The sequence below is a fragment of the Phyllobates terribilis genome, unplaced genomic scaffold, assembly GCF_046119375.1.
Source record: "Phyllobates terribilis strain yellow unplaced genomic scaffold, ASM4611937v1 Scaffold_1__5_contigs__length_1240528914, whole genome shotgun sequence".
In the NCBI taxonomy this organism is placed as follows: domain Eukaryota; kingdom Metazoa; phylum Chordata; class Amphibia; order Anura; family Dendrobatidae; genus Phyllobates; species Phyllobates terribilis.
The window spans coordinates 991066458-991085862 of NW_027362761.1; positions in this window are offsets into that span (position 1 = coordinate 991066458).

Sequence of the window (19405 nt, forward strand, 5' to 3'; positions counted from 1 at the left end):
AGGCACCTAATCCAAAGGCACTGCCGAGAACCAGCTGACAGTACTGGAACCCGGATGGTTAGCTGAAGGTACCCATGTAAAAAAAAGTTCAAGGCCGCGAGCCGGCCGCAGTTGCCAAAACCCACAGTCCTACAGGGGGTGCTTGTCCTATTGGCACTATGGAACCAACCTTCATTGCCAGATCCCGCAGCCCACATAGGAGTCACCTAAACTGCAGGCACAATAGAGTCGGCTAACCCGACCGCAACACAACAGGACAACGCATTGGAGGCAAAGTGACATTGACACTACCCGGACCAGCTGGCGTGCTGGAACCAGGCTGGGCAGGAGGGAGTACCCGTGCCAAAGACACTGCCAAGAACCAGCTGACGGTACTGGAACCTGGATGGGTAGTAGAAGGCACAAGAGCCAATGGAACTGCCGAAGACCAGCTGACGGTACTGGAACTCGGTTACTAAGCAGGAGGTACCTGTGCCAGAAAGCACTACCAAGGACGAGCAGACGTTGGTGGAACTTGGATACCGAGAAGGATGCACCTAATCCAACAAAGGCACTGCCGAGAACCAGCTGACGGTACTGGAACCCGGATGGGTAGCAGAAGGTATCCATGTAAAAAAAAGGTTCAAGGCCGCGAGCCGGCCGCAGTTACCAAAATCCACAGTCCTACAGGGGGTGCTTGTCCTATTGCCACTATGGAACCAGCCTTCATTGCCAGATCCTGCAGCCCACAGAGGAGTCACCTAAACTGCAGGCACCATAGAGTCGGCTAACCCTACCGCAACATGACAGGACAACGCATTGGAGGCAAAGTGACGTTGACACTACCCGGAAACAGCTGGCGTGCTAGAACCACGCTGGGCAGGAGGGAGTACCCGTGCCAAAGTCACTGCCGAGAACCAGCTGACGGTACTGGAACCCAGATGGGTAGTAGAAAGTACAAGAGCAAATGGAACTACCGAGGACCAGCTGACGGTACTGGAACCCGTATGGGTAGCAGAAGGTACAAGAGCCAATGGAACTGTCGAAGACCAGCTGACGGTACTGGAACTTGGTTACTAAGCAGGAGGTACCTGTGCCAGAAAGCACTACCAAGGACCAGCAGACGTTGGTGGAACTTGGATACCGAGAAGGAGGCACCTAATCCAAAGGCACTGCTGAGAACCGGCTGACGGTACTGGAACCCGGATGGGTAGTAGAAGGTACAAGAGCAAATGGAACTACCGAGAACCAGCTGGCGGTGCTGGAACCCAGGGTAAATAGTAAAAACAGAGTGGAGCCAGAGGTGTAATTGGAGCAAGTTTTAAATCAGTAGTACAGTGGATGTGGACAAAGCAGGAGAATTTGCCGGACACACAGCAGGGGAACAGCTGACGTTACTGAACCCCAATAACACTGGAGCAAGCGTTGACTGTGCAGACGGCACTTCTGAGCAGCAACTAGCGGTATTGGAGCCCAGGGTAAATACTAAAAACAGAGGAGCCAGAGGTGTAATTGGAGCAACTTTAAAATCTGTAGTAGTCAGAATGTGGACAGAGCAGGAGAAATTGCCGTCCGCACAGCAGGGGAACAGCTGACGTTGCTGAACCCCAAAAACATGGCAGCAAGTGTTGACTGTGCAGACGGCACTTCCGAGCGCCAACTGGCGGTGTTGGAGCTCAGGGATAATACTGAAAACATAGGAGCCAGAGGTGTAATTGGAGCAACTTTAAAATCTGTAGTAGTTTGAATGTGGACAGAGCAGGAGAAATTGCCGTCCGCACAGCAGGGGAACAGCTGACGTTACTGAACCCCAATAACACGGCAGCAAGTTTTGACTGTGCAGACGGCACTTGCGAGCGCCAACTGGCGGTGTTGGAGCTCAGGGATAATACTGAAAACAGAGGAGCCAGAGGTGTAATTGGAGCAACTTTAAAATCTGTAGTAGTGAGAATGTGGACAAAGCAGGAGAAATTGCCGTCCGCACAGCAGGGGAACAGCTAACGTTACTGAACCCCAATAACATGGCAGCAAGTGTTGACTGTGCAGATGGCACTTCCGAGCGCCAACTGGCGGTGTTGGAGCTCAGGGATAATACTGAAAACAGAGGAGCCAGAGGTGTATTTGGAGGAGGTTTTAAATCAGTAGTACAGTGGATGTGGACAGAGCAGGAGAAATTGCCGTCCGCACAGCAGGGGAACAGCTGACGTTACTGAACCCCAATAACACGGCAGCAAGTGTTGACTGTGCAGACGGCACTTCCGAGCGCCAACTGGCGGTGTTGGAGCTCAGAGATAATACTGAAAACTGAGGAGCCAGAGGTGTAATTGCAGCAACTTTAAAATCTGTAGTAGTGAGAATGTGGACAGAGCAGGAGAAATTTCCGTCCGCACAGCAAGGGAACAGCTGACGTTACTGAACCCCAATAACATGGCAGCAAGTGTTGACTGTGCAGACAGCACTTCCGAGCGCCAACTGGTGGTGTTGGAGCTCTGGGATATTACTGAAAACAGAGGAGCCAGAGGTGTATTTGGAGGAGGTTTTAAATCAGTAGTACAGTGGATGTGGACAGAGCAGGAGAAATTGCCGTCCGCACAGCAGGGGAACAGCTGACGTTACTGAACCCCAATAACACGGCAACAAGTGTTGACTGTGCAGACGGCACTTCCGAGCGCCAACTGGCGGTGTTGGAGCTCAGGGATAATACTGAAAACAGAGGAGCCAGAGGTGTAATTGGAGCAACTTTAAAATCTGTAGTAGTGAGAATGTGGACAGAGCAGGAGAAATTGCCGTCCGCACAGCAGGGGAACAGCTGACGTTACTTAACCCCAATAACACGGCAGCAAGTGTTGACTGTGCAGACGGCACTTCCGAGCGCCAACTGATGGTGTTGGAGCTCAGGGGTAATACTGAAAACAGAGGAGCCAGAGGTGTAATTGGAGCAACTTTAAAATCTGTAGTAGTGAGAATGTGGACAGAGCAGGAGAAATTGCCGTCCGCACAGCCGGGGAACAGCTGACGTTACTGAACCCCAATGACATGGCAGCAAGTGTTGACTGTGCAGACGGCACTTCCGAGCGCCAACTGGCGGTGTTGGAGCTCATGGATTACAGTTCAGGTGGTAGAAACATGAACAGAACAGGAGACCTGGATACTGTTGCCAACCAATTATTTATTCTGGAAGAGGACTGGCAAATTCATGAGAGATCCAGGCCTTGTTCATTTTGAGAAAAGTAAGCCGGTCAACGTTATCGGAGGATAGTCGCATGCGACGGTCTGTTAGTACACCACCTGCGGCACTAAAGACGCGTTCCGATAATACACTAGCAGCAGGGCAAGCTAGCACCTCCAATGCATACTGACTAACCTCTGGCCATGTATCCAGCTTACAGACCCAAAACTTGAAGGGAGAAGAACCGTCTGGGAGTACACTAAGAGGGTAAGACATGTAGTCTGTCACCATCTGACGGAAACGTTGCGTCCTGCTGACTGGAGCCGTCTGTGATGGTGTAGACATTTGTGGCGGCGGGGACACAAAACTTTGCCACATTTTGGCCATACTGGTCTTGCCTTGTGCTGAGGCGCTGCTTCTGCTCCCTCTTTGTGCAGAGCTTCCTCCACTGCCTCGACGCACTCAGCTGCTTTGTAAAGCACTAGCAGCACTGCTCTCGGTTGGAATGGAGAACATGATGGAATGCACCAGTGCGTCTTGGTACTCCCGCATTTTACGCTCCCGGTTCAACGGTGTTATGAGGCTTTGTAAGTTGTCCCGGTAGCGAGGATCTAGGAGGGTGAACACCCAATAATCAGCCGTGTTGAGAATGTGGGCGATGCGGCGGTCGTTTCTCAGGCACTGCAGCATGAAATCAACCATGTGCTGCAGACTGCCAACTGGCCAAGAAACGCTGTCCCCTGCTTGAGGCGTGATCTCTGCCTGCTCTGCATCACCCCACCCTCGCTCTAGATACTGACTACTAGAGCATTGTGTACCTCCCTCCTCTGGACAGATGTCTTCCTCATCCATTGACTCCTCCTCATCCTCCTCACAAAGTGTCCCCTGCCTAGGCCTTTGTGAGGAACCACGTTGCGCAGACTGTAGAGAAGCAGATGGCATTTGTGACTCCTCATCCTCCACCTCTTCCAAAACCTTGTCCCTTAGTGCTTGCAGTGTTTTTTCAAGCAGGCAGATAAGGGGGATAGTCATGCTGACTAGTGCATCATCTGCACTCACCATCCGCGTGGAATAATCGAAGGCACGCAAAACGTGGCAAATGTCCTTCATAGAGACCCACTCAGTGGTGGTGAAGAGTGAACGGCGCGCACTGCGACTTGTTTGCGCCTGCTGCAGCTGGTATTCCATTACTGCTGCCTGCTGCTCACACAACCTCTCCAACATATGTAACGTTGAATTCCACCTGGTGGGTAGGTCACATATGATGCGATGTTCTTGAAGAAGTAATCGGCGCTGCAGAGCTGCAATGCATGATCTTGCATTGCTGGAATGCCGCAAGTGAGCGCACTCTATGCGGACCTTGTGAAGCAGTGCATAAAGATCCGGATAGTCCCTCAAAAAACTCTGCACGACCAAGTTGAGCACATGTGCCAGACATGGGATGTGAGTGAGGTTGCCTAGGCCCAGAGCTGCCACCAGATTTTGGCCATTGTCACACACTACCATGCCTGGCTGGAGATTCGCTGGCACAAACCATACGTCGCTCTGCTGCTTGATGGCATTCCAAAGCTCCTGCGCTGTGTGGCTTCGATTCCCCAAAGAAATTAATTTTAATACGGCCTGTTGACTTTTGGCCACGGCTGTGCTCATATTGGTCACCATAACAGGTAACCATTCACGGGTCGATGTGGAGGTAGACCGTGACGGCTCCTGCAGCGCTGATTCAGAGGAACTGGAGTATGAGGAGGAGTCAATGTGTACGGACTGGATTCCTGCAATCCTTGGAGTTGGCAGAACACGTACAGTGCCACTCTCAAGATCTGTACCTGGCTCCACAACATTTACCCAATGGGCAGTGAGGGAAAGGTATCATCCCTGTCCATGCTTACTGGTCCACGCATCGGTGGTCAGGTGGACCTTGCTACTGACGGCGTTTTGTAGCGCATGTTTAATTTTTCCCTCCACATGATGTTGCAGGGCAGGGACGGCTTGCCTGCTGAAATAAAAGCGGCTGGGCACATTGTATTGTGGGACTGCCAATGCCATAAAGTTACGGAATGTGTCAATCTCCACCAGCCTGAATGATAGCATTTCAAGGGCCAGTAGTTTAGCAATGCCAGCATTCAGAGCCTGTGCTCGGGGGTGGTTTGCCGAGTATGGGCGCCTTTTCTCCCATGCCTGTGCTAACAATGGCTGTAGACTGGCCTGGGAGTGTGAGGATGACTGGGAAAGTGGTGCTGTGGGTGGAATTACACTGTGTCTCTGTACAACAGTGCCAGAGAATCTTCCATGGCGATCCTGTGAGGAAGCCGAACCAGCTGTGTGTGAGCTGGAGGAAGAGGCTACAACACGAGCTGAAGAGGTGGTAGGTGGCGCTGTAGGTTGGCCTAGGTCTTCAGTGTGTTTTTGTAACTCCACCACGTGCTTGATCCGCACATGTTTCCACATATTTGTGGTATTGAGGTTGCTGACACTTTTCCCTCTTTTCACCTTCTGATTACACAGCTTGCATTTGACAAAGCAAATGTCATCTGCAACTGTGTCAAAAAAGGACCAGGCACTGCAAGTCTTGGGAGTGCCCGCTTTGGATTTTGGAAGAGCCATGCTCCTAATGGGTGCCGAAGTGGAGGCTACAGGCAACCAAGTCTGCCCCCTCCCTCTCCCTTCTTTTTGGGCTGTTCAGGGAATCTCTTCCTCAGAGCTGCTCCCACCACCTTCCTGTCCCTCACGCCATGATGGGTCAAGGACCTCATCATCTACACCACCCTCTTCAAACAACTGCTTCTCCTGGGTAGTCTCGACAGCACAGTACGCATCAGAAAGTGGCACCTGAGTCTCATCATCAGATGCGTACTGAGGTGTGCTGCTGACCATAGGCACTGGCCCACCCGCCTCTTCAGATTCAGAGAGACAAAACGGTTGCACATCACTGCATACTACCTCTTCTTCAAATTCTCGAATTCTGCTTGGCTGGCCCCCTCTTTCCAAGCCAAGAGATTCAGAGAACAGAAGTAGAGATGGCTCCTGTCCAGGGCTCTCTGACTGCCTGGGCAATTTGGCAGGTGGTGAAGAGACAGATGGGTGCTCTTCAGTGCTCAGGACCTGAGAGGATCTGGAACTAATTGAAGTCCATGCATTAGCTGCCATCCATCCGACAATGGCTTCAATTTGGTCTTCCCGCAGCAGTGGGGTACGGCTAGCTCCTTCAAAGCTGCGCATAAAGGACTGTTCCCTGGTAAAACTGGGGGATGCTGAGTCACTGGTGCCCGCAGCAGGCACAGAATCCCCACGTCCTCTCCCTGCAGGCACAGAATCCTCACGTCCTCTCCCTGCAGAAATTCCACGCCCTCGCCCACGCCCACGACCACATGCCTTACTCCCTGCCTTCTTCATCTTGGTAGTCTGATAAAGATAGGCAGAAAAGTACTAAGGGCTTAGTGTGCTTATTCCTAAACAGCTGCTAACAGGTATAAGAAACACTAATTTTATAAAGTGTGGACTAGACTTTAATATGAGCTAATGTGGCCTACACAATAGAGATGAGCGTTGTTCTACTCGAACTGTTCGCCAATCTCAAATTCGAGCTGTTTTGGTCGGTGTTCGAGCCGTTCGGCGAACTAGAACAATTTGAGAAAAATTCGGCTGTTCGAGGTTATGTTCGATAACTGTTCGTGCACCAAAATCATAACTGGATTTTTTCTCAGTAATGATGAAAATTAATGTTAATACGCAGTTTGAGTGTACAGCGGGGTGGGGGGAGGGGCAGGGGATGGATCTCTGCAGGAACAATGAAGATCTCCATTTTTTTTTCTCTTTCCCGCATTTGCAGTGGGGAGGTGCAATCTGTCAGCCTATCAGCAGCGCACACACGGAGCGAAGTGCTTTTTTTAACACAAGCAAGGGCATGTGTCATTGGCAGTGTATGTCACATGTCCTTGCCCTATAAGACCAAGCCATTTTCCCCGTCGCCACCATTTTCTCACTGCTGCAGCTGCGTGTTAGACGGCACCGCTGTTGCTGTGTGCGCTATACCTTGTTAATTTCAAGCCAATTTTCGCACAAATATACAGTTAGCTTGGGAGTAGGGAATAGCTGTGATTGCAGTCCTTTTAAGGACTAGGTTACAGCATTTCCTACGACTTTTATCAGGGAGGTCTGTGCTCTTAAATAGATAGATTGTGGGAGTAAAGACTAATTGTAATTGGAGTCCTTTTCAGGACTAGGTTACATCAGTTCCTATCAGTTTTTGCAAGGCAGGTCTGTGCCAGTGCTGTGCAAGTTTTTTTCACAGCATTTGGCTGAATCTAGCAAAGCTAATCCTTTTTGGCCTATTGCAGAGTGTGTTAGTCAGTGGAGTAGCCTATCTGTGTTGCAAGATATACCACCTGTGTATAGAATACCAATTTTTTTACTGCACCTAGTGAAGTAAAATCTTTTGGGCATAGCATTATTCTATTAGTCCATCTATACTGACCTCCATCAGGTTGCAAACTGAATATAATTTTTTTCTGCATCTAGCTCTGAAAAAATATTTGGCCTTCTAGCAGTGTGTCGGACTTTCTCTATTAGTCCATCTATACTGACCTCCATCAGGTTGCAAATTAAAAATAAGTTTTATCTGCATCTACAGTACCTCTGAAAAAATATTTGGGCCTCTAGCTGTGTGTGGGACTTGTTGTATTAGTCCATCTATACTGACCTCCATCAGGTTGCAAACTGAATATATTTTTTTCTGCATCTACCTCTGAAAAAATATTGGGCTTCTAGCTGTGTGTGGGACTTGTTGTATTAGTCCATCTATACTGACCTCCATCAGGTTGCAAACTGAATATATTTTTTTCTGCATCTACCTCTGAAAAAATATTGGGCTTCTAGCTGTGTGTGGGTCTTGTTCTATTAATCCATCTATACAGACCTCCATCAGGTTGCAAACTGAATATAATTTTTTTCTGCATCTAGCTCTGAAAAAATATTTGGCCTTCTAGCAGTGTGTGGGACTTGTTCTATTAGTCCACCTATACTGACCTCCATCAGGTTGCAAATTCAAAATAATTTTTTGTATGCATCTAGCTCTGAAAAAATATTTGGCCTTCTAGCAGTGTGTGGGACTTTCTCTGTTAGTCCGTCTATACTGACCTCCATCAGGTTGCAAACTGAATATAATTTTTTTCTGCATCTAGCTCTGAAAAAATATTTGGCCTTCTAGCAGTGTGTCGGACTTTCTCTATTAGTCCATCTATACTGACCTCCATCAGGTTGCAAATTAAAAATAATTTTTATCTGCATCTACAGTACCTCTGAAAAAATATTTGGGCTTCTAGCTGTGTGTGGAACTTGTTGTATTAGTCCATCTATACTGACCTCCATCAGGTTGCAAACTGAATATATTTTTTTCTGCATCTACCTCTGAAAAAATATTGGGCTTCTAGCTGTGTGTGGGACTTGTTGTATTAGTCCATCTATACTGACCTCCATCAGGTTGCAAACTGAATATATTTTTTTCTGCATCTACCTCTGAAAAAATATTGGGCTTCTAGCTGTGTGTGGGACTTGTTGTATTAGTCCATCTATACTGACCTCCATCAGGTTGCAAACTGAATATATTTTTTTCTGCATCTACCTCTGAAAAAATATTGGGCTTCTAGCTGTGTGTTGGTCTTGTTCTATTAATCCATCTATACAGACCTCCATCAGGTTGCAAACTGAATATAATTTTTTTCTGCATCTAGCTCTGAAAAAATATTTGGCCTTCTAGCAGTGTGTGGGACTTTCTCTGTTAGTCCATCTATACTGACCTCCATCAGGTTACAAACTGAATATAATTTTTTTCTGCATCTAGCTCTGAAAAAATATTTGGCCTTCTAGCAGTGTGTCGGACTTTCTCTATTAGTCCATCTATACTGACCTCCATCAGGTTGCAAATTAAAAATAATTTTTATCTGCATCTACAGTACCTCTGAAAAAATATTTGGGCTTCTAGCTGTGTGTGGGACTTGTTGTATTAGTCCATCTATACTGACCTCCATCAGGTTGCAAACTGAATATATTTTTTTCTGCATCTACCTCTGAAAAAATATTGGGCTTCTAGCTGTGTGTGGGACTTGTTGTATTAGTCCATATATACTGACCTCCATCAGGTTGCAAACTGAATATATTTTTTTCTGCATTTACCTCTGAAAAAATATTGGGCTTCTAGCTGTGTGTGGGACTTGTTGTATTAGTCCATCTATACTGACCTCCATCAGGTTGCAAACTGAATATATTTTTTTCTGCATCTACTTCTGAAAAAATATTGGGCTTCTAGCTGTGTGTGGGTCTTTTTCTATTAATCCATCTATACAGACCTCCATCAGGTTGCAAACTGAATATAATTTGTTTCTGCATCTAGCTCTGAAAAAATATTTGGCCTTCTAGCAGTGTGTGGGTCTTGTTCTATTAATCCATCTATACAGACCTCCATCAGGTTGCAAACTGAATATAATTTTTTTCTGCATCTACCTCTGAAAAAATATTGGGCTTCTAGCTGTGTGTGGGACTTGTTGTATTAGTCCATCTATACTGACCTCCATCAGGTTGCAAATTGAATATAATTTTTTTCTGCATCAAACCCAGCCAATAGTTTTGGCCTAATACCACAGTTTGGCCACTCAGCTCTGCTCGGTTACCATCCATTGTTTTTTTGTGCAAACAACTCCAGAGTTGTGAATTAGTTAACCACCAAAATGAGTGGAAAAAGGCCTGCTGCTGGTGGAAAGGGGAATAGGCGTGTTGGGAAGGGGTAAAAAGGTTGTGTCCGTGGGGTAGGTGTTAAAGCAACAGTAACATCTGCAGAAGAAAGACCATCTTCCAGCCAAACTAAAATGTCTACTTCTTTTAGCGGACAATGTGATAAGATCCCTTTCTTACGGCCACGCCAATCGCTACAAATTCCAGATGAGGCACAAAAACAGCAGGTGCTTCAACGGATATCAAGTGCTCCTTTAAGTGGGCTCTCCTCCACATCAACTTCAACATCACAAATACTCCAGTCCTCAAAGGTGTCACCCCAATCGCACTTGCTTCCTCACAGCTCCCAAATCTCCAGCTGCCCGTCTGAGTATGAGGTAGAACAGATGGTTGAGTCTGCAGAGCTGTTTACTCATACTATAGCCTGGGAATCAGAGGTCGACTCCAGCACTTCTGTGAATCCAGACGAGGAAATGATCTGCACTGATGCCCAGAATCTTTATGAGTCGGATCCAGGACCAGACGCAGAAGGTTCTGACCATAATGTAGACCCTCATTCCCAAACTGTAACTCCTGTTGGTGGAGACGATGAGGAAGACGATGATAAGACTCAAATACCTGATTGGAGCGACAACTTTAGTTTTTTGTCAGGGCAGGAACAGGTTGGCTCTGAGGACAACGGGTGTGATAACGCACAGGGTGATGATGATGAGGTTGGAGATCCCACTTACTGTCAACCCACAGTCAGCCAAGAGATGAGGTCAGCAGAGGAGGTGGAGGAAGATGCTAGTGACGACGAGGTCAGGTTGCGCCTTCCTGGACAGAGACGTAGTACTGGAAGCACGTCAACAACTGCATCCTCAAACACAACTCTGCCTCTCACCACAAGTCGTGGTGGCTCTTCAGGTCGCATGGGTGCTAAGCCTTGCATAGCCTGGGCATTTTTTCAGATCGATAAAGATGACCCAACTCGTGTTATCTGTAACATTTGTCAGCAAAAGCTAAGTAGAGGCCAAAAAATACATAGTTTGAGTACTTCATGCATGAACCGGCACATGGACATGAAGCATAAGTTGCAGTGGGAAGCTCAGTGTGCTACAATGCGGCCTAGCCAGCCGGGCCAACCACCGTCTGCCATATCTTGTGCATCCGCGGCCTCTTCATCCTCTGTGACTGGGGGGACAGCAGTCACACCTGTTTTGGGGCACAGACCTGCCACCTCTTTACCCGCAACAGCCAGTGTGATTGGCAGGTCATCATTTTCTTTGGAGGTGGGAACACCAGCTGGTGTTGAGCGCTGTCTGACATCGATAGCACCACCTTTGGATCAAGGCAACCTAACATGTCCGCCTGCATCTTCCTCACAGACCGGCAGTTTGCCGGGGACACCCTTATCAACCCCGTCTAAGCACAATAGCCAGCCCTCGGTCCCTCAGATGTGGACAAGTAAAAGACCATTTCCTCCTAGCCATGAGAAAGCTAAGAGGTTGAATTTCACCATCTGCAAGCTCTTGGCTACAGAAATGCTGCCTGTCCGCCTGGTGGACACAGAGGATTTTCGAGACCTTATGTCCGTCGCAGTGCCCCAGTACCAAATGCCCAGTCGGCACTACTTCTCAAAGAAAGGTGTGCCTGCACTCCACCAGCATGTCACACACAACATCACCGCTTCTTTGAGAAACTCTGTGTGTGACAGGATGCATTTCACCACAGACATTTGGACGAGTAGGCATGGACTGGGGCGTTACATGTCGCTGACTGGGCACTGGGTAACTATGGTGACAGCAGGACAAGGTGCTGCTGTCCAAGTCTTGCCGTCCCCACGAGTTGTGCGTCAATCCTCTTTATGTCAAAGTTCCTCCACTGCTTCTGCCTCCTCAACCTCCTCTCGGTCTTCCACCTGCACCCAAAGCCTGTCTGGTCATGCCACAAGCTTTCTAACTGCGCAGAAGGGATCCTGCACACCTCCTTACTATGCTGGCAGTAGGGCTCAACGTCATCAGGCGGTTTTTACATTGAAATGTCGGGGAAATGTGAGTCACACAGCTGAGGAGTTGTGGTCAGCTCTGGAGAACCAATTTCATGAATGGTTGTCTCCACTGGACCTGAAACCAGGGAAGGCCGTGTGCGACAATGCTGCAAACCAGGGTGCGGCCCTTCGCCGGGGCAATGTCACACACGTGCCTTGTATGGCTCACGTGTTGAACCTGGTTGTCCAGCAATTTTTAGCCCACTATCCCAGACTAGATGGCCTTCTGCAGAGGGCACGGTCGCTGGGTGCTCACTTCCGCCGTTCGCATCCCGCAGCTCAGCGACTTACATCTCTACAGAAGTCGTTGGGCCTGCCACTTCACCGGCTAAAATGCGATGTGCCTACCCGGTGGAATTCAACTCTGCACATGTTGCAGCAACTGTGGCAGCACCGACAAGCCCTGGTGCAATACGTTCTGACGTATAGCCTGGGCCAACGAGATTCAGAGGTGGGGCAAATCACGCTGGAGGAGTGGTCTCAGATCAGGGACCTATGCACCCTTCTGCACAGTTTTGAAATGGCGACGAAGGTGTTTAGTGCTGACGATGCCATTATCAGCATGACTATTCCGGTGATTTACATGCTGGAGCACATGTTAAACAGAATTCGGAGTCAGGTGGTGGCACAAGAGGAGGTGGAGGAAGTAGAGGAGGAGGAGTTGTATGCGGAAGGGCTAACATCTGCAAGGTCCAGACGGTCGGCAGCACCAAGGCGGCAGGCATGTGAGGGTGGGGGAGATGGTTTTACCAGGGCGCATGGTAACAGCCAAACTAGTGAGGAAGGTGCAGGAGCCCAGGAAGAATTGGAGGATGAACTGATGGAAGACTCATCAGATGAGGGAGACCTTGATCACATTTCTGTTGTGCGAGGTTGGGGGGAGAGGACAGAGGAAGGAAGCATGATTGTTACCTCGCCACCAACACAACAGGGACTTGGTGCTCCTGGATGCACAACACACATGAGTGCCTTCTTGCTGCACTACCTGCAACATGACCCTCGAATTGTGAGAATTAGAAATAATCCTGACTACTGGGTTGCCACACTGTTAGATCCCCGGTACAAAAGTAAATTTGCAGAAATTATTCCTGCCATAGAAAGGGATGCACGCATGCAGGAGTATCAGCAGAGACTGTTGCAGAATCTTACATGTGCTTTTCCACAAAATACCAGTGGTGCACGTAGTGAATCTCACAGTTCCAACTTGCCAACCGTGGGACCGTCAAGTGTTCAGCACTCAAACCGTAACAGAACCACAGTATCTGCTGGTAACATCAATTTTGCGGAATCATTTCACCACTTTTTTAGCCCATCCTTTGCAAGGCCACAGGAGACAAGAAGTCTGACACATAGTCAACGCCTAGAGACGATGGTACAGGAGTATCTCCAAGTAAACATTGAAGCCACGACTGTGTCACTGGACCCTTGCTCTTTTTGGGCTTCCAATCTGGATAAATGGCCGGAGCTAGCCACTTACGCCTTGGAGATCTTGTCATGCCCCGCAGCCAGCGTTCTTTCTGAACGTGTGTTCAGCGCTGCTGGTGGTGTGCTGACAGATAAGCGCACGCCGCTCTCCACTGATAATGTAGACAGACTCACGTTCATAAAGATGAACAAATCATGGATCCGAAACGACTTTTCTACCCCTGTGTCATCCTGGGGAGAGTAAAAGCTTGATGATTGGTTAAAATCAACCTACCAACCGTTTTAAGCTTTCAAATTACTAATCATGTTTATCTGTATCTTGGCTGGAAAATAATTTGGGCTTTGTAGCAGTGTGCAGCACTGATCCTATTAGGCCATCTATACTAAAGCTTCACCAGATTTAAAATTAAAAATAATTTTTAGCTGCATCTAGCCCGGAAAATAATTTTGGGGCTCCGAGATGTGCAAGACACATAAGTGCCTTCTTGCTGCAGTACCTGCAGCATGACCCTCATATTGTCAGAATTCGAAGTAATCATGACTACTGGGTTGCCACACTCTTAGATCCCCCAAACTTTTCGATCAACCTTTTCATTTTAATAAAGACCAAAAAAATGGTCATTTTTGAAATTATAAGCATTAGCAGGTTGTTAGAAACTGAAATCAAACAGTTTTCAACTCAAAACATTATTCTAGGTGATGTTACATTTTCACATAGGACCCCTTGTTCGAAAGGAGCTTCTGAACTCTCTCGTCCATTGAATTTGTCAGGTTTTGGATGGTTTCTGCTTCAATTGTTTTGCATGAGGACAGAATACCCTCCCAGAGCTGTTGCTTAGATGTGAACTGCCTCCGCCATCATAGACACTCCTTTTAATGATGCTCCAAAGGTTCTGAATGGGGTAGAGGTCAGGGGAGCATGGGGGTCACACCATAAGTTTGTCCCCTTTTATGCCCATATCAGCCAGAGATGCAGATGTTTTATGTGCAGCATGAGATGGTGAATTATCATGCAGAAAAATGATCTTGCTGTGAAATACACGGTTATTCTTCTTGAACCATGGCAGGAAGTGCTGTTTGAGAAAATCCACATACATTATGGAGTTCATCTTTAGCGCCTTCAGGGATCCTAAAGGGGCCGACAATCTCTCTCCCCATGATTCCAGCCTAAAACATTACTCCACCTCCTCCTTGTTGGCGCTGTAGCCGTGTTTGCGTGGGGTGTCCATCAACCAGCCATCCTCCACTCCATCCATCTGGACCATCGAGTGCTGCACGGCACTCATCCGTGAACAAAACTGTTTTGAAATCAGTCTTCATGTAATGTTTGGCCCACTGGAGCCGTTTCTGCTTGTGTGAAGTGGATAGAGGAGGTCGACAGGATGGCGTATGCACAGCTGCAAACCTCTGAAGGACCCTGCATCTTGTTGTTCGGGGGACGTTGGAGGCACAAGCAGCTTCAAAAACTTGTCTGCTGCTATGACAAGGCTTTTTTGCCGCTGCTCTTTCAACCTGACGTAATTGCCTGTAGGAAAGAGTCCTCAATTTGCCCTTATCAGCACGCACACGTGTGTACTGTGAATCAGCTACATACTTCTTGATTGCCAAGACACTTCATCCTGATCATCGCACAATGTTGATTGTAGTCATGCCTTGACCTAAACACTACACAATTTGTTGCTTCTCAGCAGCCGACACATCCTTTTTCTTTCCCATTTTGGCAGAAAATGTAGGCTGCTTAATAATGTGAGAGAGCCTTCTTAAGTAGTCTTGCCTTTCATTGGACACACCTGCCAAACTAATTAGCACAGGTGTCTGCAATTGCTTACAGTGATATAAAGAGCCCTGACACACATCACCATCAATGAGTTTAACTGACAAACAAACAAATTCTTCCCTTATCACTCCTAAACACTTTTTGCATAATAATTTGGAACGCAGTGTACATGTGCTTTTCCACAAAACACCAGCGGTTCACGTAGTGAATCTTACAGTTCTAACTTGCCAACCGTGGTCTGTATGGAGTTGTTCAATCAAGGGCCCAAAATTAAGATAACATAAATGGGAGAGGTCTCTATGAATAGGAATTCCTAAGTATTTGATACCCTGTGAGGGCCAGGCAAAGGGAAAGTTGGACTGGATGGAATCCTATATGGATTTGGGGAGGGAGACATCGAGGGCCTCAGACTTCGCTGCATTGATTTTAAAATTTGACCGTGTAACAAAGTGATCTATTTCAGCCATAACAGCATGGATGGATATACAGTACAGACCAAAAGTTTGGACACACCTTCTCATTTAAAGATTTTTATGTATTTTCATGACTCTGAAAATTGTACATTCACACTGAAGGCATCAAAACTATGAATTAACACATGTGGAATTATATACTTAACAAAAAAGTTTGAAACAACTGAAAATATGTCTTATATTCTAGGTTCTTCAAAGTAGCCACCTTTTGCTTTAATGACTGCTTTGCACACTCTTGGCATTCTCTTGATGAGCTTCAAGAGGTAGTCACCGGAAATGGTTTTCACTTCACAGGTGTGCTCTGTCAGGTTTAATAAGTGGGATTTCTTGCCTTATAAATGGGGTTGGAACCATCAGTTGTGTTGTGCAGAAGTCTGGTGGATACACAGCTGATAGGCATACTGAATAGACTGTTAGAATTTGTATTATGGCAAGAAAAAGCAGCTAAGTAAAGAAAAATGAGTGGCCATCATTACTTTAAGAAATGAAGGTCAGTCAGTCCGAAAAATTGGGCAAACTTTGAAAGTGTCCCCAAGTGCAGTTGCAAAAACCATCAAGCGCTACAAAGAAACTGGCTCACATGAGGACCGCCCCAGGAAAGGAAGACCAAGAGCCACCTCTACTTCTGAGGATAAGTTTATGCAAGTCACCAGCCTCAGAAATCACAGGTTAACAGAAGCTCAGATTAGAGACCAGGTCAATGCCACACAGAGTTCTAGCATCAGACACATCTGTTCAACAACTATTAAGAGGAGACTTTGTGCAGCAGGCCTTCATGGTAAAATAGCTGCTAGGAAACCACTGCTAAGGACAGGCAACAAGCAGAAGAGACTTGTTTGGGCTTAAGAACACCAAGAATGGACATTAGACAAGTGGAAATATTTACTTTGGGCTGATGAGTCCAAATTTGAGATCTTTGGTTGCAACCACCGTGTCATTGTGCGACGCAGAAAAGGTGAACGGATGGACTCTACATGGCTGGTTACCACCGTGAAGCATGGAGGAAAAGGTGTGATGGTGTGCGGGTGCTTTTCTGGTGACACTGTTGGGGATTTATTCAAAATTGAAGGCATACTGAACCAGCATGGCCACCACAGCATCTTGCAGCGACAGGCTATTCCATCCGGTTTGCGTTTAGCTGGATTATCATTTATTTTTCAACAGGACAATGACCCCAAACACACCTCCAGGCTGTGTAAGGGCTATTTGACCAAGAAGGAGAGTGATGAGGTGCTACACTAGATGACCTGGCCTCCACAATCACCAGACCTGAACCCAATCGAGATGGTTTGGGGTGAGCTGGACCGCAGAGTGAAGGCAAAAGGGCCAACAAGTGCTAAGCATCTCTGGGAACTCCTTCAAGATTGTTGGAAGACCATTTCCGGTGACTACCTCTTGAAGCTCATGAAGAGAATGCCAAGAGTGTGCAAAGCAGTCATCAAAGCAAAAGGTGGCTACTTTGAAGAACCTAGAATATAAGACATATTTTGAGTTGTTTCACACTTTTTTTGTTAAGTATATAATTCCACATGTGTTACTTCATAGTTTTGATGCCTTCAGTGTGAATGTGCAATTTTCATAGTCATGAAAATACAGAAAAATCTTTAAATGAGAAGGTGTGTCCAAACTTTTGGTCTGTACTGTATGTGATTGAGTGATATATACAAGGACATCATCAGCAAATAGAGAGCACTTGTACTCGGTGCCTCCCACCTCAATCCACCTAATATTGGGGTTATGGCGAATTGATGAGAGCAGGTGCTCCGTCACTAGGATGTATAAGAGAGGGGACAGAGGACATCCCTGCCTTGTCCCATTGGTGATTGTGAAAGGTGATGAAAATGTTCTGACGCACCCCCTGGGCCTTGGGACACCCGGAGCCGGACCCTTTTTGGTGGATGCTGGTGGTTGTAGTCTTCGTGGCGGTGACCCGGTTCCGTGGCTCAGGGCGGTCAAACCAGTGGCGGAACTATTTATGTGGTTTTGATGTTTAAATGTACGACTACGCCACCAGTGGATTGCGGTCAGAGTGAACCGCCGCTACAGGGCAGACCGCTGAGGCTGGTGTTGTGGGTGCAGCAGAGCGTAGCATAACTCCCCACAGGAGGAGTATAGCCTCAGGGCAGTGTATGCGGAGGATGGGGGTGATGGTGCAGGGCAGCAGCAGTAACGACACGGAGTCAGTGATGCAGTTCAGGGCCTTTACTCACAGTTCTTATTATCCAGACCACGTCTGCAGGTAACGGCTGCCCAGGTTGTACTGTGCTCACCAGGTGAGGGGCTCAGACAACTCCCAGATAACTTTGGAGCACTTCACAGGACCCCCTTTGTGTGTCCTTTGTCTGGCCTTTCTTACCAGCACTTCTGTCCGGCTGCCTCGGGCCTCCTCTTGGTAAACTTGGCGCCAGTTTCCCTGACCCTATGTGGTGCCTTCCTAGCGGGTGTATCGAGGGGCTGCGCCACATAAAATGTCAGAGCCTCCGGTTTCTAGCTGAGGGTCGTTTCCTGCCTCCACTAGTTCGGGGACCGGTCTCCCCCTTTGGCCTGACCCCTCCACGCAGGTGGATTCGGGCGTGCGGTGGCGACTCGCCCGTCCGCACCCCTGGGATCCCTTCATTCCTCGTTCCTGGAGCCTTCTCCGCTCCTCTTCCTTCCTTCTCCCTCTTCCAGGCCTGGGCCTCTGTTACTAGGCCCGCCTCCGGAGCAGAGCTCATGCAGAGCCCCTGCTCCCTGCCACTTCTGCTCAGACTTCTCTGCACTGAACTAAGATGGTGCCCACCTTTTATACTCCCTTCTCAATGCACCCAGGAACTGCTTCCTCCCTGTTCCTGCACTACAGGGTTCCCCTTCCTCAGTGTTCCCTCCCCCCACTCCAGCCAGGGACAGGGACTGTCGTGCCCATCTCAGGGGCATATTGGTCGCCCTGCCCCACGGCAATGTGGTGTAATGCATGCAGGTGTCGGGTCCTGATCCACACTCCATCCTTATCTGAGAGTGAGATATCACACCTCTGGGTGAGGTGCAATACGTCTGTAGCAACTGAGCCCTCAGGGTGCTACAGTTCCATTTATCTTCAGCCTAGGTGACGTATTGTGATACAGGGCCGTGATTTTGGCTATAAAAGGGTCCCCTAGACCCCTACCCCATGCTTTTTAAGAGAATCATATATGGCGTGCCAGGAGACTCTATGGAATGCTTTCTGTGTCTCCCCCTCCTTTTACTCCTCCACCTCTTTTATTTTCGCATGACTATATGTACTTGTCACTTTTCCATGTGTTAGTTATGTCTTCTGAGCAGTTTGTCAGCTTTTGGACACCTTTGAAGGTGTTTTCTATGTGTTTCTATGTGTTTTTGTTTGCCTGCCATTGGTTTTAACGGTGTTCGAAGGTGTTCGACGAACAGTTCGACGAACAGTTCGGCGAACACACGGGTGTTCGACGAACCGAACCGAACTCGAACACTACGGGGGTGGCTCAACACTACTACACAACTGTAAAGTGGAGTGTTTGGTGAATTTATTTTGGTTTTTTTTGTCACAAAAAGACACTGGATGTGCCTAAAGATGTAATGACGATAGTATCACAAACTTTTTGTAGCTATTACAATGTAGGAAGGTAACCTACAATGCAATAGATGAGGCTACAAAAAATAGGCTAATACTAATCTGGCTGGGGCTGCAGGGCCCCATGCTGCAGAAAGGCTCCTCTAACTACTCCTATATAGTGTGTTTGGAACCAATTTAGCTGAATACGGAAGGAACCACCACACTAATAGGAGAAATCAGGAAAAATTATGAATTGGCAAAAAAGGACAATGTATGAGGCAGT